Below are 19,855 nucleotides of genomic sequence, written 5' to 3' on the forward strand. Positions count from 1 at the left end.
GTAGCTTGCCTGTAATGTACTCACCATGGAGCGATGAACATCGGAAATGAAAACATGTTAGAATCACGTCATGACTTTACGCCACTAACCAATGAGAAGAGATGTTGGCGGGAAGAGACGTGCAGCCCCGCCCCAGGTGCGGCCCCGCCTCGATCGACGTCATCACTTGCCACTAACCAATGAGAAGCATTGTGGGCGGGGCTGCACGTGCAGCCCCGCCCCAGGTGCACCCCCGCCCAAATCTGCAGGCTGCAGCCAGGTGCTTCTCGGTTTAGAAATAAGAGTAACTGATGACAGAATGCTCATTTTTGGGTGAACCAAAAACCTTTATGCACTGTTCGATTTCTGGTTTCAGCCTGTATGGTCCGGGGCAAACTGACCCTAATTGGATTCAATACAATTCCAAAAGATCATGCTATGAAAAAACAAAAACACAATCATGTACAAATAATTAACTTTTAATATCAATGCTTTTCACACATTACAAAGAATAAATATATAAATTTATGATTTATAAAAATGCTTTGAAAATTGACAGTCTCCGATGCCCATATATGGCAAAAAAAGAAAAAGAAAAAGAGATTAAAATCAGTACAAACATAACAGGCTTGCAGAACCACTGCTATATATCTCATTGACATTATTCTACCCATATTAGATTCTGATCATGATTAATTGTTTATCCCCATATTAAGAAAATGTATGTGATAACACATTGTTCTCTAAATTTTAACACCATCTTTCTGTAAACAAGGATGAGCACAGAGGAGATTCAGTGGACAATCCAAGATGTGGCTAATTGGTTGACTGCAAACAGTTTCCAGGAATTCATCCGTACATTTCAAGGTTAATCTGACAGAAATGCCCACTCTCTTCAACTGTCCACTATATGCAGCAAACAAACATTCTCCCTAATTAAACAGATTCGTCATATTGGCCTTTACCATCAAAATGAACCAAAATTTGAATTCACATGCGGATTGAAAACCAACAAAACCTTCAGTTCCTACAGATCACATATTTATCGCAAACATAGAGACCTTCTTTCATTGGTCAGTGAAGAAGAGGAAGCTTGTGATGATGATGAACATCGTAACTCAGAGGAACATACAGAGGACTTTCATGATCTTGAAGAGGAGTTACCTAACACTAATGTGGAGGATACTGCTAACTGCAGAGAGTTTACAACAGAAGATTTACTGCCAAACCTCAAGCGCAATCTTTGTCTCTTCATTTTGAAATTAAGAGAGAAGCATTGTATTGCAGCCACAGTTCAGTTCAGTATTGTGGAGAGCCTGCAAGTCATCTTTCAGGAGTTCACCACTCATTATGCTGAGATTATAAGATTTCATCTTCAACAACAACATCAAATTGACACTGATGCTGATGACAACTTATCTGAACTACTTAATCAGCAAAATATGTTTGATGAATGCCTTCGACAGATCAGTAGTGAATGGATGCTTGAGCACTATTGTGAAGATGAACTTGAATACATTGCACCTGTGCACAAACAGAACGACATGGTGCGCATTTCCAGTACATACCTCTCAAGGCTCTGCTGAGAAAGATTGCTCATAATGAGGATGTGTGGGCAATGCTTAACCAAGAGAAAACACCCAAACATCAGGATGTTATGGAGGACTACACTGATGGAGACCAGTTCAAAAGTTGTGAGCTTTCTTCCTTATCCAATGTACGTCTACATTTCTACATCGATGAATTTGAGATCGTCAACCCTTTAGGCTCTAAAAGGGGAAAACATAAACTGACAGCTGTGTATTTTAAACTCGGAAACATTGATAAGAAATGTACATCAAAGCTTGAGAATATTTACCTTTCATCATTAATCAGACATCGGTATATTGAAGAAGATCTTACCAACTATAAGAATCTGTTTCAGCCTTTGATTGAAGAAGTGACATCTCTTGAGACAGAGGGAGTGACTCTGTCATGTAATGGGGAAAGCAGAAGATTCTGTGGCACAGTAGTCACCATCTCAGCGGACAATCTTTCAGCTCGCTCTCTGATTGGGCTGAAAATACATTTTTCACATGGGAGAATATGTCGTTTTTGCATGGCCACAAAAGAAGACATCACTAGCAAATTCAAAGAAGAGGACTTTACTCTAAGAGACAGTGCTAATGACAGATACCACCTGCAGGCTGTCTGTGAAAATCCTGATAATGGGTCCGTTTATGGTGTGCGGAGAGAGTGCTGTTTCTCATCACTTAACTATGCTCCTACAGTCATAACTCACATGTTTCCACCTGATGTGATGCATGATATCTTGCAGGGAGTTATTCCTAATGCTCTCAGATGGATTCTTCATCAGTTAATCAAGGATAAACACTTCTCCCTAGATCAAGTGAACTATGAAATTGACCATTTTTCATATTCTGTAAATGATAAAACATCTAAGCCACAAATCTTGACGGAAAGAATGTTGCGAAGCAGAGGTCAAATCTCTGGTAAAGCTTCAGAAACCTGGACATTGTTTCGACTACTACCACTAATGGTCGGATCTTATGTACCTCCAAACATGTATTGGAACTGCTACATCTTACTGTGTGAAGTGGTAGATTTGATCATGGCCCCAGTGGTTAGAAGATCGTGGATACCCTATCTTGAGGAGTTTTTGGTAACATTTCATGAGCTTTTCCCTGGTGGTGTCGTTCCAAAAATGCATTTTTTAGTGCACTATCCTTCACTTATGCTGAAATATGGGCCATTAATTCATTTGTCTTGTATGCGTTTTGAGGCAAAACATCAATATTTCAAGAAAATGTCCACTGTTGTTTGCAACTTCAAGAACATCACCAAATCACTTGCTAGAAGGCATCAGCTGAGACAATGCTGGGAGCAAGCTGAGAAGAAAAGCATTGGATATGAAGTGTGCCATGCCTCAGGAGCTTGTGATGTCCACTCAAACACCCTGCCTTCTTTAGTTTTGGCCACACTGGAATCACAGATTGGAAGACCTCTGTCAAATGAAGTCCTACAAAAAACAAATTCCATCACAGTTAACAATACAGCTTATAAAACTGGAGAATGCAAAGTGATTGACACTGTACACACTGAAGAGATTCCACTTTTTCTCAAGATCAAAGCAATATATGGACACAGTGGTTCGTGGTGCATGTTTGGAAAAATACTCTCTCCAGTCCATTCAGATTTGACAGTCATCTCCATGCATACAAAGTTGCCGAAACATCTTGGTGTGCCCTTGAAGTAGGGAAAGAGTTAGCTTTCCATGGACTGGACACTTATAAAAACCTGGAAGGAACTCTTTTGATCCCCTTGCGGCATCGGATTACTAAACATTAGGATGTGTGTGTTTGCATTTATACACAATTCTTAATGCAGTTTGGTGGAAAATGTCAAAGGCCTATACTGACTCTTGTTGTTTTTACAGAGAATGAAATTGATGGGGACACTTTTGTAAACCTAACTTAAAATATGATATCAAAAATATTTCCGAAAATGAAGGATCAAGTTAAATTTATAAGATTACGGCAAAGCCTAAAGACTGAGATGCCACACACACCAATCATGAGTAAGTATAAATGCACTTTTTTACACTTATATAAATAAAGGAGATTGCTAGGAGCTAGGTATGTAATCCTTTTCAGATACGTAGCCAAACAAATGATTGTTAATAATTAATTTTTTTTTAACACTTTTTGGAAGGACTTGAAATATTAAAACCACAGATCAGAATCTTGCGATGGCCAGTGTTACACTCACTTATACTGACACCTACTGGCGTGCATCCGTGCAGCATCATGCAGAAATAACGCTTTACAGTAACGGACGTGACTGTTAAAATGTTATTCGTAGTGACCAATGATAGATTTATTTAGTGTTTTTCATAGAATGGGCAGTTTGTGACTTGAACAACATAAAGTAGCACTGATATTACAAAACATTCAGTGGCACATGCCATCAAATCAAATAACACTTTAATTGATATTTAAAATATTACAAAATTAGGCTATTTATTTAGGATTTTGTGTCTCGATTAATCGAATTAATAGCGTATCAGATCATGCTGGTTAGACTGAATAATGAAAGTAAACACTTACATTCTGCGTTGGCGCACGCAGTGGAATTTGCCACAGGCCTACAATCCCAACGTAATCCAGTCACATAACATCGACCGCCCATACAATATCAGTCTGAAACATTCTGTGCACTCTTTGCCCTACAGTGGGATGAACATATTACACTTTGACTCAATTATTTACAATAACGCGCACCACATTATTTTCTACCTTCTTTATGGTGCCGTATCAAATCTCACGTTAGTTTCTCCAGAGAAAGTCTAATGAGGGGAGAAGTGCCACTCAATAAACTTCCGGTTGCAGTTCCACTCTTGTTCCACATGAGGGCGCTCACATGACGAGTGCAGAATGAATGGAGGTCTATGGAGGCTATACCGCTCAAAATCCACTTTTCTTAGGATATAATTTTTTGTCTAGTAATTTGAATGTTGTTTTCGAAAGGGGATGCAAAGAAATTACACATTGCTTGGTGTTAGATTTTTTAGAGTCACTTATTTGCTTTAAAAAGTCTTTCAAAATCTGACGTCATTAGCAGAATGCTAGCGTGTTATGGGCAACAACAACTCAACCTGTAAGAAATCGAAAAGAAATAAGTACTTGTTCATTCAACTTTCGATCTATAACCCATGTTGAACTTGCAAAACCTACAATCAAATCTGAGATTTCTCAAAGGCAATCGGGTGAGGGAGACAAATTTAGCCGTCTAGCCCCATTGACTCCCATTCATTTTGCACTCATGGCGAGCGCCCCCAGTGGAACTCTGGTGGAACTACAACCAATAGGACTTAATAGGGCGTTGGAGTGAACAGGCTTTCCGTAGACGGGCTTTGGTTTCTCCTAACCCGCGAGATTAAACCACGCCTACTGGGCATACGCAACACTTGAACAGAATGCTGTATAAGAGTCGTCTTTCTCAAAAAATAAAAATAAAATAAAAATTAGTCTCCTCTCCGGTGTTGTGAGTTGTGACAAACATACAAAATAACACATCTCTGATTCACTTCTTTTTCTACAGGACTTCATTTGGTATTTCACATGGGGAAATCTCAACACAGAACTTTGCTCAAACAGTGTGGCCAGCAAATTATCAGCTACCAAAATTTCCAATGGCAATACAAAAAAAACTTGATGAGGAGAGCAGAGATTTTTGTTCTTCAACAGGACGGAGCAAATGGAGATCAAAAATAATTCAAACACTGTTTGATCAGATGTGCACTTATACATGGTAATTATATAGCATAATTAATAGTATAATTTTAGAGCATGCCGGAGGACTCATTTTTTCTCTTTTTTTTTTCAGGTGTCCAACAAGTGAACAATACAACAAGGTGTGTTCAGCCCTTGATACTAAATACCAATTCTTGAGAGACAGGACAGGAAGGGGATATGTAAGAACATGACAAAGAGTTTTTCAATTTCATAAAACCTTTAATACTTCCTTGATATTGTTATCTTGAAGGTTAAACGTGTTTAATTCATATTTTTCAATTTAAGGAGTCATGGCATGAGATGCTTAAGAACAAATTCAAGAAAGAAAGATCACCCTTGGTTGACATTGAAGAGATAAATAAAGTTCGCAGCAGATTCGGGAAAGTAAAGAACCAGATGACTTCTCAGAGCATCCAACAGACAAGTGTCACCAATAAGGTAACTAATAAAGAAATAAGTATGCCAAATCATACTACACCTTAATGGATATTTACAGTGATAGATGTCTTTACTTCTTTTTTTTAGACTCAGGATCTATCTGTTATCCAAGACATGCACCAAAAGAGACAAAGGTCTGAAGAGGGAAGAGTCACAAATAGAATAATCTTCAGGATTTAAGATATGTTATTTAAGAATAATATACCTATAAGTATGTTTTTTGTGGAAAGAGTGAATCAGGAGAAGATGAATACAGCATAGGGATCCACTTGGAGAAAATGAGAACAGAATGCTTGAAGAGGACACCAAATATCCGACTTTTACAAGACTGCATGGCCCGGACAAGGAATGAGAGGGAAGACTATGTGAAACATCACTCCACAAAAGAAATACTATCACGATATCCAGCCCTTAAAATCCCCTCAGTTGTGAGTAGACTTCAAAGCAATGAACATTTGCACATTTGAACATTTTTGTTAATATTTGTTTTCCCCTTAACAGCTCGTATTAGAGTTTGAAAGCATACTCGATGCAAACATTGAAAAGAACATTCTGAAAAATCTTGCCCTGGTGGCACAGAAAGTTATTAATGAGTGCCACAGAAGAGAAGTCGGGGGGATATTTGTGCTGAGTTGGCTGAAGCGGAAAAAACCCATATTGAATTGGCACACAAAGGTAATATATATAAATGAAAATGTAATCAATTTGATTTTAGTAAATACAATTTTGCAATTAACACTAAACTACCCATATTTTTTACAATTTTACATTTAAGGTCTCTCAATGGCTGCTGCTGTCCTGCTGCTTCCACTTTTATTCAAAGAGAGTCCAAGATCTCTATATCTTATCAATGAGGTATAGTATACTTAAACTAAAAAATAGTTTTTTATGCCCCATCTCGTTGAATGTGTGCAGGTCCCACTATAGAGTGGTGCAGGTATGACGTCAAAACCCCACACCCTGGTTCCCTCCAGATTATATGACAATTATAATGGGGGTTTTCAATATGTAAAATAAAGCCTGTGATGAACATAATTTGACAACATTTTGTCACCCATACCGAAAACGTGAATTTTGAAGCAATTTTCATTTTTGGAAAAGTATGTTTCTAATAATTATATAAGACAATGTGCATATGCAGATTACAGTGTAAAACAAAATGTCAAAGTATCATCAAGTTATGTTAGCACAGGCTTTATTTTGCTCATATATTGAAAACTCCCATTATAAAACCCCACTGGAAACTCTCAAAGGAGCCCGTGACAAATGACTCTTCTGTGTTCTGATGTCATTCTGATGCACCACTCGACATCAGCAGCAACATCGAGGGAGTAAATGATGGGAGCATTTTGGGGGAACTTTTCCTGTAATGGTGTCCTATACATTTGTGTATAATTTAAATTTATAATTACATTTTCCCACTGAGATCCACTTCTAATAGTATTCTTGCAACCAAAACATTCATTATTAGTTTTATGACTATATTTAGACTAGAACATCCTAATATTCAGCTAATTTCTCCAGTTATGATGTCACAAAATCACAGATTTCTGAATGAACAATTCTTTTTTTAACTTTTTGAAAATGTTTGAAAAAAATTATAATCATAAATGGTATTTTAACTGCTATTCAGTATATCATTATACCTTATATAGCATTATCCTTTCTTTGTTTAGGAACCCCGTGAACCCAACCCTGTGCTGTACATAAAGGGACGTGCCTTGGTTGAAGAGTCTCTCCTAGAAATATTGATGGAAGGGGAGAAGGTGTGTGAAGTGGATGATCTGACCATGGCTCTTGCTGTTCTGATGGCAATACACTTCATCTTCAACATTGAGTATGCTGCAAAGATGAGAAACACCCTGAAATTTGCCATAACGCAGAAACCAAAATACCACCCACAGTGATTAAAATGGCCAATTTCTTGTTTGAATGAATGTGTGTGTGTGTGTGTGTGTGTGTGTGTGTGTGTGTGTGTGTGTGTGTGTGTGTGTGTGTGTGTGTGTGTGTGTGTGTGTGTGTGTGTGTGAGTAAATACATGATGTAAATACATGGAATGGGTTGCTGTGAACATTATATTTTTTCCCATAATATTCTGAATATAATTTAAATAATAATAATAATAATAATAATATAATATAAAATATATCACCCAGAGATTAAATAGCCAATTTTGGCTAATTCAATATATTGTATGAGTGTGTGGGTGTGTAAATACATGATGTAGCCTAAATACATTAAATGGGTTAATGATATTTATTGTGAATATTCAGTTGCATTCTGTTAGTTTTTTTTCATGAAATGTAATATTCTATATTCTATATTCTCTATATTCTATTCCAGTTTTAATAAGTCTTCATTTGTACTTTCTGTCCTGTGTTCAAATTTGTATGCCTATATTAAATATTTCAAGAAGAATAATAGGTTGTGTCTGTGTTGTGAAATGGGATTGAAGTAGAAATGTATAATAATAATAATAATAATACATATATATACATACCAAAAGTGTGTCTAAAAAGGTTCCAAATGGAACCCAGGCGGTTCATTAATGCACCCTTAAGTAAAGCTTCCAATTAGAACCCTTTCAAAAAGGTTAAAAAATGAACCTTAAGGTTCCCCCACAGTTGCAATTTCCAGGAACCTCAAAAGGTTCATTTTTGAACCTTTTCTTCTTAGAGTGCATGTGTTCATTCTTCTGTCTGGATTTTTGAGTCGCCAGATGTCAACTAAACCAACACGGGTTCATACATTCCTGATTTCACAACCAGTTTCATTGCTTCCTGATGGCCATCGATCCAAATCCTCATCAAACACACTATTGAGATCACCTCCCCATACTATTGTTGCTAAGAGAAATTTAGTTTTGACTTGGTTTAATTTAATTTCTATATTTTTGAAAAATGTTTCATTAAGCTGTGCATTATTGGTGGCATATGAATTCACAAGAGTGTAATGAGTTTGATCCATGTTAACATGCAATATGATCATTCTTCCCAAACTATGGATTTCGTGGCTAAGACCCTGAGCTTTGAGTTCTCCTGTTAGTAAAGCGACCCCTGCAGATCTATTGCTGAAATGTGAGAACCACATGTCATTTCCCCATTGACTCCTCCAGAACTTTTCATCTTCCTTACAAGCATGCGTTTCTTTCCTTTACAATATAAAAATAAGGATTTCCTTTTCAAAAGATCACGTAAACCTCTGGCATTAATCGAAAAAACTGAAATAGACATCAATTGAAATACTCTTTTTTTGTTTTTTGAAAAATGAATGATTGAACTAGGGTCTTTTAAACTATTGTTTCTTGCATAAATATATATTCTATATAATGCTCTGCAATATAAATGAACAAAATATAAATACAAATTGTGTACTTATAGTTGCATATGAACACAAAGATTGTTTAGCAAACACATTTTTATATACATTGTCCAGGTAGCCTACCATTCCTATAACATAACTTGTTACCTATAGGCCTACAGCATACATTAGCTACTAAGAAATGTACTTGCTCCAAGTACTCTACACTTCAGTCACTGAAACATTAGGTAACTCGAACCTCTTTCTTCTCTATGTAAGCCTTGTTACCTACAAAGTACGCTCTCTTTCCCTCTTTGCGTGCTTTTTCAGCAAGAGGCCATAAGTTGGTGCGTGCTTCTTTGTCTTTAGCGGTCAGATCCTCTTTAAAACGGAGATGCTTTCTTTGTAGATATTCATTTGCTTTGGCATTTCTCCACACCAAGTCTCTTGCCGTCCGTGAAAGAAACCTGATGATCACTGGTCGCTGTGTGACGTTGCTCTTCACCTCTGGAGGTTTGCCAGTCCTGTGGACTACATCGATGGCACCTGTCACAAATGTGCATTCAGTTTCTGGAAGGATCTCTTTGCATATTTCTTTCACAACCGCTTTAACGTCTTCTTCTGGTCTCTCAGGGGAACCATAGAGACGCAAGTGCCATCGCCTGTTGTATCGCTCAGCATCGTTTAACTTCTGCTCCATCTCGTGAATCTTCTTTTGAGATTCAAACGCTCTGTGTTTAAGACATGCACTTTCCTTCTTTAGATCAGCAATGTCTGGATAACAGTTATCGAGTGATCTTTTGAGTCCTTTGATTTGTAGAGTGCTTTGTTTGACTGCCATGTCAATTTGATCGGATGGTTCGTCAGTTTTTGCCGTCAGAATGCGAATGATGTTCTCTTGCATCTCAGTCAGAGAAAGTTCATTTCCTCCGTCATTCTTAGCTTTCTTTGGTGGACGTTTCACTGAAATATTAGGATGTGTATTACAGTTACCTCCTTCAACCACTTTACAACTATAAGAATGGAGATCATTAATACACCTTTTTTCTTTTGCAGATTCAGTCTCCATCTCCACAGAATTCTCCATCTTTCGCGGTGTATGTCGACCAAACGGCTGAGAAAGTACCGTTTATACACAAACCTGTTGTTGAAAGTCTCCAAAAGTGTCTTTACAAAAGCATAACTAGCAATACTAAGCAACCATACGATTTAAATCTTATTAAATTAAGTGGACCCTATGTTTCTCTGTCCCAGCTCAAAATACACCAACCGCTCACGTCGCCATCTTGAGCCCCCCAGCATGATGTGACCTTTGAACCGAGGCGTCGGAGCTGTAAGGGTATTGTAAATGACTTCTTTAGTTGTGATGTTCTATCCAGCCCACTAGGGGGACTCGAGGAGTACGGAATGCTAAAGTCACAAGAAAGTGAATAAGCGGCCCTTATGTAAACAAGATGAAGACAGTATTGTGGTTCCATGCGGCTCTTCAATAAACATAATAGAGACGATTAATGCCTCCTTGCAAATGCATACAAGACATGGTGTCAGAAGTATAAGGACAAGTATTTTTTTTTTTTTTTTTTGTCAAAAAAGAACGTGATACACGAGCGGGCGTGTTTTCACCAGAGAGTGCAGAGGCCCGGGGAAAAGGTGGAGTGCTACATCAGAGCCCTCTATGAACTCAGTGAGAACTGTGAATTCGGTGCAAGTCGAAACGAACATATAAGAGACAGACTTGAAGTAGGAATTCGGGATAAAGAGCTTTCGAGGAGGATGCAGCTAATGACAGCACTTACACTGGAAACTGCGGTGCAGATGACGCGGCAGGCCGAGGATGTCGATCAGCAGATCAGCCAGCAGGAGGGACAGTCAACAAGCAGTGTGCAAGAGGTAGCCTCCAGGCGTTCATCAAAAGCGGCAGATCGGCCCTGGACGAGAGAGAAACACACAAAAGAGCTGGTGAGAAAAGAAGAGCGGATACAGAAAATGAGTGTGGCAGGTGTGGTAAGACAGGACACAAAGACATCAGAAAATGCCCAGCAGCAGATACTGAATGCAGAAAATGTAAAAGAAAAGGGCACTGGGCGAGAATGTGCAAATCGAAAACTGTGAGACAAGTGATGGCGAAAGAAGTGAGTGAAGAGAGCTTTTACCTGGGCACAGTGAGTAATAAAAATGAGTCCGAAGAAGCTAAATGGATTGTGTTGCTCAAGATAGGTGATACTCCAGTTAGTTTTAAGATCGATACGGGAGCGGATGTTACCGTAATGAACACTGTGACGTATGAAAAGCTTCGCCCAAGAGCTCAGCTCCTTCATTCGAAAATAGCACTAGACAGCCCAGGCGGATCACTAAATTGCATCGAACAGTTCACTGCAGAAGTGGAGCATAAAGGTAGATTACATACATACATTTCATTTGTACAGAGAGTCTGGCCTCTCTCCATTGAGAAACGTTTACTTCCTTGTAGGCGGGTTCTCTGTTAAAGTTCAAAACTATTGGATCTGCCCAGAGTCACTCAGGATCTGCCATAGCCAATCGCTAACATGTGGTCGTGACATATGTCATGCGCCGAAACCGGCCGGAAACAACAAGTCCGAATGATCAGAGGATTATGTTTAGAATAAGATGTCTGTCAACGAGAGCTGCAGGTTTTGTTCATCGAATTTAAGAGTTCAAGGAACAACAACGGACCGAATAGCTTTTCTCACGTCTTTCTCCGCTGCCATTACTGAACTCCAACTCAAACTGACGCACTACATCAACGTCATCGTTCTCAGCCACGCCCTCTGTTCGCTGATTGGTCCTACAAAAAATTGATTTCTGGAAACCTAAAAAAATACAACAGTCCCAGACGTAGTACTGAAGGAAAATGAAATTGAGCGGAAGTGCGTAGGAGGGCGCAGCCAGGCTAGGAAAGTGTGGGCCTCAAATTGAATAAAGATAAGTGCGTATTCAGGAAAGCAGAGTTAAGCTTCTTGGGTCATGTTGTGGATGCACAGGGTGTCAGGGCAGACCCTGAAAAGGTATGTGCAATAAGTGATCTGCAAGAGACGAAAAATGTAAATGAGTTGAGGAGGGCGTTAGGCCTCATAAACTACATGGGTAAATGCATCCCGGACTTGGCAATGAAGGGAGGTCCTTTGTATGAGCTGCTCAAAAATGGACGTGCATGGACATGGGATCAACCGCAGAAAAGAGCATTCAACACACTTAAAAGCTCACTCACAAAAGCTCCAGTCCTAGCTCAGTATGATCTGGGGAAAGAAACAGTGGTGTCAGCGGATGCTAGCAGTTACGGTATCGGCGGTGTTTTACTGCAAAAACATGACGACAGCTGGAAACCGCTCGCGTGCTGTTCTAGAAGACTGACTGTTTCTGAAACAAGATACGCCCAGATTGAGAAGGAATGCCTTGCAGGCGTATGGCCGTGTGAAAGGTTACAGAAATACTTAATGGGCATGGACACATTTAAATTGATCACTGATCACAAGCTATTAATACCGCTAATCAATTGTAAAGACTTGGACACTGTGCCAGTGAGATATCAGAGACTGCTGATGAGACTCATGCGGTTTAACGCGAAAGCGGAGTATGCGCCTGGCAAAAGCTTGGTTGTGGCAGACGTACTGTCGCGAAGCCCATTGAACACTACGGAAGACTTCATGACAGCAGATGTGAGTTGTCACGTGAACGCAATCATCAGCTGTCTGCCTGTGTCACAGCGTAAGCTGACAGGAATAAAAACGGAGACACAAAAGGATGAGCAGCTACAAACTGTAGAGAGATTCGTAACGGAAGGATGTTCGGAATATGCTAAAAGTGTTCCTGATAGTGTACAGAGTTTTTACAAATGAAAAGACTCTTTGTCAGTGAGTGAGGGACTGATTGCGCTGGGGAATCGCATAGTAATTCCAAAAGCGATGAGACACGAGATGCTTAGCTGGATTCATGACGGACACCAAGGTTTGCCAAAATGCAGGGCATGCGCTCAAGAGACTGTGTGGTGGCCTGGGATTTCTGAGGATCTTAGGCGAAAGACAGAGACATGTAAGTTTTGCATAGAAAATAAACGTGCGCAGCGCAAGGAACCTCTCCAGTCAACACCACTGCCGGAACGGCCATGGCAACGAACAGCCACAGATTTGTGTATGCATAAATTGAAACAGTATTTGGTGGTATCTGACTACGATTCGCGCTTCTTGGAAATTCTTCTGTTACATGTCACAACGTCTGAACATGTTATTCAGAGACTCAAAGCGTTATTTGCGAGATTTGGCATACCAGAACAAAAAGCTTGTGACGAGAAAAAATGGGCGTGCCAGAGGAAGCCGTGATTCAAGGCTTGTGTTGTTAACGTGAAAATCACGTGACTAATGACAAACGAGGCCTCGGTTTGTGTGGATACGTCATCGGTTCGGTCTGAGTGTCGCTTCCGGATAAAGCGGGTTCGAAACTCGCGCCACCTTGTGGCTGTTGCAGGAGTAGCAGAAGCAGCTGTAGTGTCAGAGAGTCAGAGAGTTAGAGAACTCCCATTGTCATTGTCGTTATTGTGTCATATATGTGTTAGGGCTGTATATTATTACATTATATCAGGTTAGAATAGTTATAGTATATTGTTATTATTAATTATAGACAGTAGGCCTAGCTATATTATAGTCTTGTTATATTAATTAGATAGGATTATTTGGATTGCTTTGTATTTTTGGATCTGGACTGGACTGCTTTTTGATTTATTTGCTTTTTGTGACCTCTTCCTTTTTCCTGGTAATGGAGCAGCAATAAAGAGGAGATCCTCCCCTGTCTGGGCTCAACAGAAGCATCAGTGTCCTCATTTACACCAGCTGGCACTGCCATTTTTATGTTCTCCTGCATCCTCTGTGGCTGGAGAGGTTTTGTCCAAGAAGAGGGACTTTTCCCACCCCAGACTATTCTGTTGCAGTTTACTTTATTACACTCCCTTCACCATTAGCACTGCACTCAACACAGTGTCACTTTTGCTGTTCATACTGTCCCTATCCAAACAATTTATGAATAATTAATTAATTGTGTGTGTGACAGTTGTCTCTGCATAAATAAATTCAGACAGAGAAAGATACATATTTTATTTTATACCCAGGCAATGGACATTGGTTCAAAATTAATTAATTAGTCTGCTATGTATTTGCACAGTAGCTAGGTGTCACTAGTGAGCAATGCTGAATGAAGCTTCGACTAATGAACCTTTGGGTGAAGCAATGGGCTGCGAGGTCTCAGTGGTTCAGGAAGCCTCTTTTTTTTTTTTTTTTTTTTTTTTAATTGAACAAAAAGCACAGGGGATACAGTATCAAGCACAAAAAAGAGTAAAATAAAATAAAAATAAGTCAGTAAACAAAGTAAAGCAAGGCAGCAAATATGGGATAGTCTACTAAAAAACAAAACATTCATAGAAACTACAAATACAAAAAAAGAATACAAGTAATTAGAAATGAATAACAATGGGAATACATAAATAAATAATCTTCAGAAAATCAGGAAGTAATTTACAATGAAACCATAATTTCTTTGAGCAACAAAGAAGATTTAGCAGCTTTCTTATTAGCTGATAAACAAAGAGAGTCATAAAATAATTTCAAATCAACACAAAAAAAGTCTAAAATTGGGCTTAGAATCAGTAAGTTTACACTTATGGAGATGACACTCGCCACATAAAGTAAGTAGTTTTAATCTGTCATCCATCTCCTTTGACCCGGAGTCCCAAATCAAAAACAGCACATTCACAACCTCAAAAATAAAGAGTTTGTAATAAGCAGAAAAAATAAGCCAGGCTACTTTTTCCCAGAACTCCTTTGCATAATCACATTCAAAAAACAAATGTGGTATTGCTTCAAGATTAGAATTACAGAATGCGCAGTCTGAAGAGATGTCTAACTTAAATTTAGAAAGAAGAGAGTTACAGGGATAGTAATTATGTAGAGTTTTAAAGTGAAGCTCTTTCCACTTGTTAGGTAACAGAAACTTATTAATGCCAGTCCATATATTAATGGTAGAAAGAGAAGGATCATTTCATTTCCATTTGAAAAAAGCTTTAGGATGACAGCTGATTTTCCCAATAAGAAATCTTCTAATCCAAAAATTTTTACATTTGACATTGGAAAGCTCCAAACCTCCAATAGACAACTGGGGCATTTCACAAACGGATACTCTGTAGCTACAGTATGACCGAACCATATGCTAAAGTTTAGGGGAAATAGAATTACTAACCCAGTTATAAACTTTAGGTGAGGAATCCACTCCAAAAAGGTTGATAAATTCATTGTAGGAATAAAAGCTGCCATCCTTCTTCAACAAATCCAAAACAAAAAGAACACCTTTGTCAACCCAATCCTTAATAAAGATAGATTTTTTTCTGATTATTCCATATAATACTCCTATGAGGGGAAAAATTGTGGCAAAAGGCAAGCTTACAGGCCTCCAAGGCTTGCTTATGAAAATTAGCTTGAACGGAAGTTTGTTGCATTTAAAATCACAAGACAATAAAAAAATGTAACCCTCCACATTTTTCAAAGATAACTTTAGGTATGTGAAACCATAACAGATGAGAATCAGCATTCAGGCAGCGTTTAATCCAGCCGATCTTGAAAACCTGACTGAGAGTACTGAAGTCCACAGCATTCACACCTCCCTCCAAAGTATTTCTTATCAGAGTCTTCCTTTTAACATACTCAGTTTTATTTTTCCACAAGAATTGAAATAGTATAGAGTCGATAGATGAGCAAGTTTACGGGTTGACATATAAGGACAAAGCTGGGTAAACAATCCTAGAAATGCCTTCAGCTTTAGCTATCAAGACACGACCATAGATAGTTACATTTCTTTGTGGCCAGCAATTAAAGACAGTCGTTCATTTTTTTTTGTCCGTTGTGAAAAATGATCTAAAATTCTATCTTTGGGTGATTTACTTATTAAAATGCCTAAATATCTAACAGAACTTTTGACCTCAATACCTTCTATATGACCTTTTTCAAGACTGTGAATAGGTATAATTTCACTTTAATTTCGATTAACAGTGAGACCAGAAGCATTAGAAAATGTTTTTAAAGCTTCCAAAATAACAGGAACCTGTTTCTCATCTTTTAAAAACAGACAGGTGTGATCCGCCAGTTGACTAATTAGAAAAGTGTGTTCAGCTACAACAATACCCTGAACATCTACACAGCGAGTAATACAAATATTAAGAAACTCTGTGACTAATAAAAACAAGGACACCCTTGTCTGATGCCCCTGCTAATCGTAAACCGGGGAGAAACACCATTCACCAAAGATACACTGCTGTTCATATTTTAACAGACTTTGTTGAATTCTGTTATGATGCACTAACTCTGGATGTACTGGCGCTCGTTGTATATGTGTGTATGCAATGTATTTTTCCCTTCGGGGCTTGCCGTAGATAGGCATGTGTCATGCCGCATGCGCACCTGGTACTAGAGTGTCGCGGGTTTTTGGAGTTGGTGATCTGAGGTGTTGGATAATAAAGTGGAGAAGAGTGAAGAGTTCAAACTGCTATCGTTTATTATTTTCTTATTTCTAAGTGTTAGGCGAACCCTGTTTGAACGCTCGGTCACAATATTTTTGTACAAAGTCTGAACTATTCTAATAAAGGAAGAGCCAAAACCAAATTTGCGCAAAGATTCAAACATAAACTCATGCTCGACCGTGTCAAAGGCCTTATAAAAGTCTAAAAATTAAATGATTGCACCATCGTTGATCAATTCATTATAATCTAAAATATCTAAAACAAGCCGAATATTATTTGCTATATGCCTGCCTTTCATAAAGCCAGATTGGGAAACTGAGACAATTTCTTCTAAGCATGGTTTCAATCTAGAAAGAAGATTGAAACCATTGAAGATTGAAGATTGATGATTGAAGATTGATGCTTCTTTACATACATTTGCTAAAAAAGTAAATTTTGATATTGAGAATTTGTTTAAGAATAAAAGGGCCAAGGCCCTGTTGATGGTCGATGTTTGTATATAATGCTTCCACATCCATAGTTACAAGGAAGGTTTCAGAGCCTATATCTTGTAGCTCTTTGTTCTTATTTAAAACATCAGTAGTGTCCTGGACATATGCAGGGAGTGAAGGTAGAAAAGGTTTAATGAAATGGTCAATATACTTAGACACTGCTTCTGTAAGGCTTTCGTTCCCTGAAATCACAGGTCTACCTGGGGGGTTCTCAAGACATTTATGTATCTTGGGTAACATGTAAAAAGATGCCATTCTAGGATTCTCATTAAACAAAAATCTAAGTTCAGGGTCTGAGATCCAACCACTGGCTTTAGCTTGATGTAACATCCTTCCCAATTCCTCTTTTAGAGACTCCGTAGGATTATGGGTCAGTAGTTGGTAGAACTCTGTGTTATTTAACTGACGGGAAGCCTCTTTTACATACAAGTCCTTACTCCAAACCACAATTGCACCCCCTTTGTCTGCTTTTTTAATAACTAAATCTTCATCTTTGGATAGTGTTTCCAAAGCACTTTTTTCTTTGTGAGAAAGGTTACTTCGTTTGGATGTGGGCCAAGGGCCTAACCATGTTTGTTTTACTTCTGGTTTAAGATAACTGTGAACCAGTCTATCTTGTAGGGTGGGACATCTCCTAAAACTAATGAGAGGTGGTTCAGGAAAAACCTGACTTAATACCTCATCACTTTCAATAATTCCCCAGTTTTTTTGTATGATTTGCCTTATCTGTTCAGCCTCTGTACTGTATGTAGTGACAAAAACAGACCTCTCTTTTGTTAGTTTCGGTGTATTCCTTTGTAGTAATGATGCCCTATCTACATGTTTGGCTCTGGTGTAAGCTTTTTGGAGAGTAGAGCTTCTATATCCCCTTTCCTTAAATCGTGACATCATCTCTAGTGATTTACTTTCAAAAACATGATCTTGGTCACACTCTCGCTCTTCACTCTCTGAAACTGCCCATATGGGACATTCTCTTTAAGCCAATTTGGATGGAAACTCTTGGCATGTAAAATTGTGTTTCTGTCTGTCGGTTTTCTATACACTGATGTATGCAAGGTTCCTTGGTTATCTTTTGAAATTGTCAAATCAAGGAAATTAATACACACTTTGCTATATTCTAAAGACAACTTGATGTTTGGATTAATGCTATTCAGATAACCATGAAATTCAATCAACTCTGTTTCCGAGCCAGACCAAAAAAGACATATATCATCAATATAGCGCCCCCACCAGATAATAAACTTGTGAAACACATTATTTTCTTGGTTCAAAACAAAGTCCTCCTCTCATTTGCCCAGGTACAAACCTGCATAGGAAGGGCTGTAACATGCCCCCATAGCACAACCTTTGGTCTGTTTAAAGATCTTATCCTGGAAGACAAAAATGTTATTAGTCAAAGTCCATTCTGTTAGTGACAGCAAAAAATCAGTGGGTGGCATTTCATGTTCAGGACGGCCACTCAAGAAATGTCTCAGTGCATAGGTTCTTACAAATGCCATCACTGCAACCATTGTGCTAATGTAAGACAAACCAAAAATTTTCATGATGTTGGTTCTAAAAAGGAATTCACTATTAACCATTTTATAAACTGCCAAACTACCTTTGTCATTTATAGATTGGAATGTCCTATGTGTGAAGTCTTTTATGTAGGAAGAACCAAGCGGCGTTTATTGGACAGACTGGCTGAACACAAATATGCAATTCGCACAGGTAACACCAACTATCCCATAGCAAGACACTATATGGAACATCACAATAGTGACCAATCCACCTTACAGGTTTGTGGGATTGACCACATCCCTTTGTCCTTAAGAAAAGGCAATAGGCAAAGGCAGCTGAATCAACGGGAAGCTTTCTGGATATATCGCCTGCAGGCTACTAAATATCCAGGCTTGAATGAGGAACTTGACCTTAGTGTATATCTTTGATGTTCTGTTGTCCTATGGTGGTTAGAAATTTGTACACTATATGCTTGTATTTTAACTTGTATGGGTCACCGTGTTGGGTACTGGTATGTTCCTTTCATGAAGTCAGTTTTTGTGTGTACTTAATTGATTTGGTAAGAAGTGGAAATGATGACATCTGCTGTCTCTTGTGTGTACTAACAATTGTAACCTTAGCACCACAGTTGACAGATGGAGACTTCTGATTGGTGGACTGTTAGTTCATAAGAAACTTTGTTTGTTTGAGATCTGTTTAACTCCCAGAAGAAGGCATGTAGCCGAAACGCGTTGGAGTTTTTTAGAAGGTTAATGTGACCAAGCCATAATAATAAAGGCTTTTTAACTTTTGCAATTGAGAGTGCCTTGGAGTTCCTTTTTCCTTTTTGATTTATGGTTTCAATCTATTTGCATAAAGGGAAGCTAACAATTTATAATCCGAATTAAGTAAAGTAATTGGACGCCAATTATCTAAATATGAAGAATCTTTGTTAGGCTTTGGGATTAAAGTGATCAAGCCCTGCTTCATGGACTCAGTTCATTCTCCTTTCTTTATACAGTCTTTAAAAACTTCCAAAACAAGCTTTTCTATGTCTTGCCAAAAGGCAGTCCATCGGGACCAGGGCTTTTACTGAGGGGGGCTTTCTGGATAACCATATCCAACTCTTCCATTGTCAAATCCATCTCGCAAGACGACCGATTTCCATCACTTATAATAGGTGTGAATGCTTGAACCCTCTCAAAGAAACTATCAGCAAAACGAGGTTTAAATGAAGAAGAATAAAGCTGAGAATAAAAATGAGAAACTCTAGCTTCATCTGTGACCAAAGTGCCCTCAATATTTAGAGAAATTATTTCCCTCTTTTATTTTCTAAATTAAAAAAAAATATGCAGAAT

The 19,855-nt window shown here is 38.5% G+C and overlaps 1 protein-coding gene and 2 long non-coding RNA genes across 3 annotated transcripts in view; 2 read left to right on the top strand and 1 right to left on the bottom strand.

The window, feature by feature from the left end:
- Positions 1-19,855, bottom strand: part of LOC311302519 (uncharacterized protein) — a 1,110,603-nt gene that overhangs the window by 330,476 nt on the left and 760,272 nt on the right. The window lies entirely within an intron of this gene.
- Positions 2,992-7,695, top strand: LOC311302595. Its single transcript, XR_014629611.1, has 3 exons — positions 2,992-3,332; positions 3,416-3,556; positions 7,388-7,695. It is a non-coding gene; the product is annotated as an uncharacterized lncRNA (long non-coding RNA).
- Positions 5,086-5,855, top strand: LOC311302597. The gene is made up of 4 exons (XR_014629613.1): positions 5,086-5,289; positions 5,365-5,452; positions 5,559-5,711; positions 5,799-5,855. It is a non-coding gene; the product is annotated as an uncharacterized lncRNA (long non-coding RNA).

This window comes from Rutilus rutilus (assembly GCF_951802725.1).
Source record: "Rutilus rutilus genome assembly, chromosome: 13".
In the NCBI taxonomy this organism is placed as follows: domain Eukaryota; kingdom Metazoa; phylum Chordata; class Actinopteri; order Cypriniformes; family Leuciscidae; genus Rutilus; species Rutilus rutilus.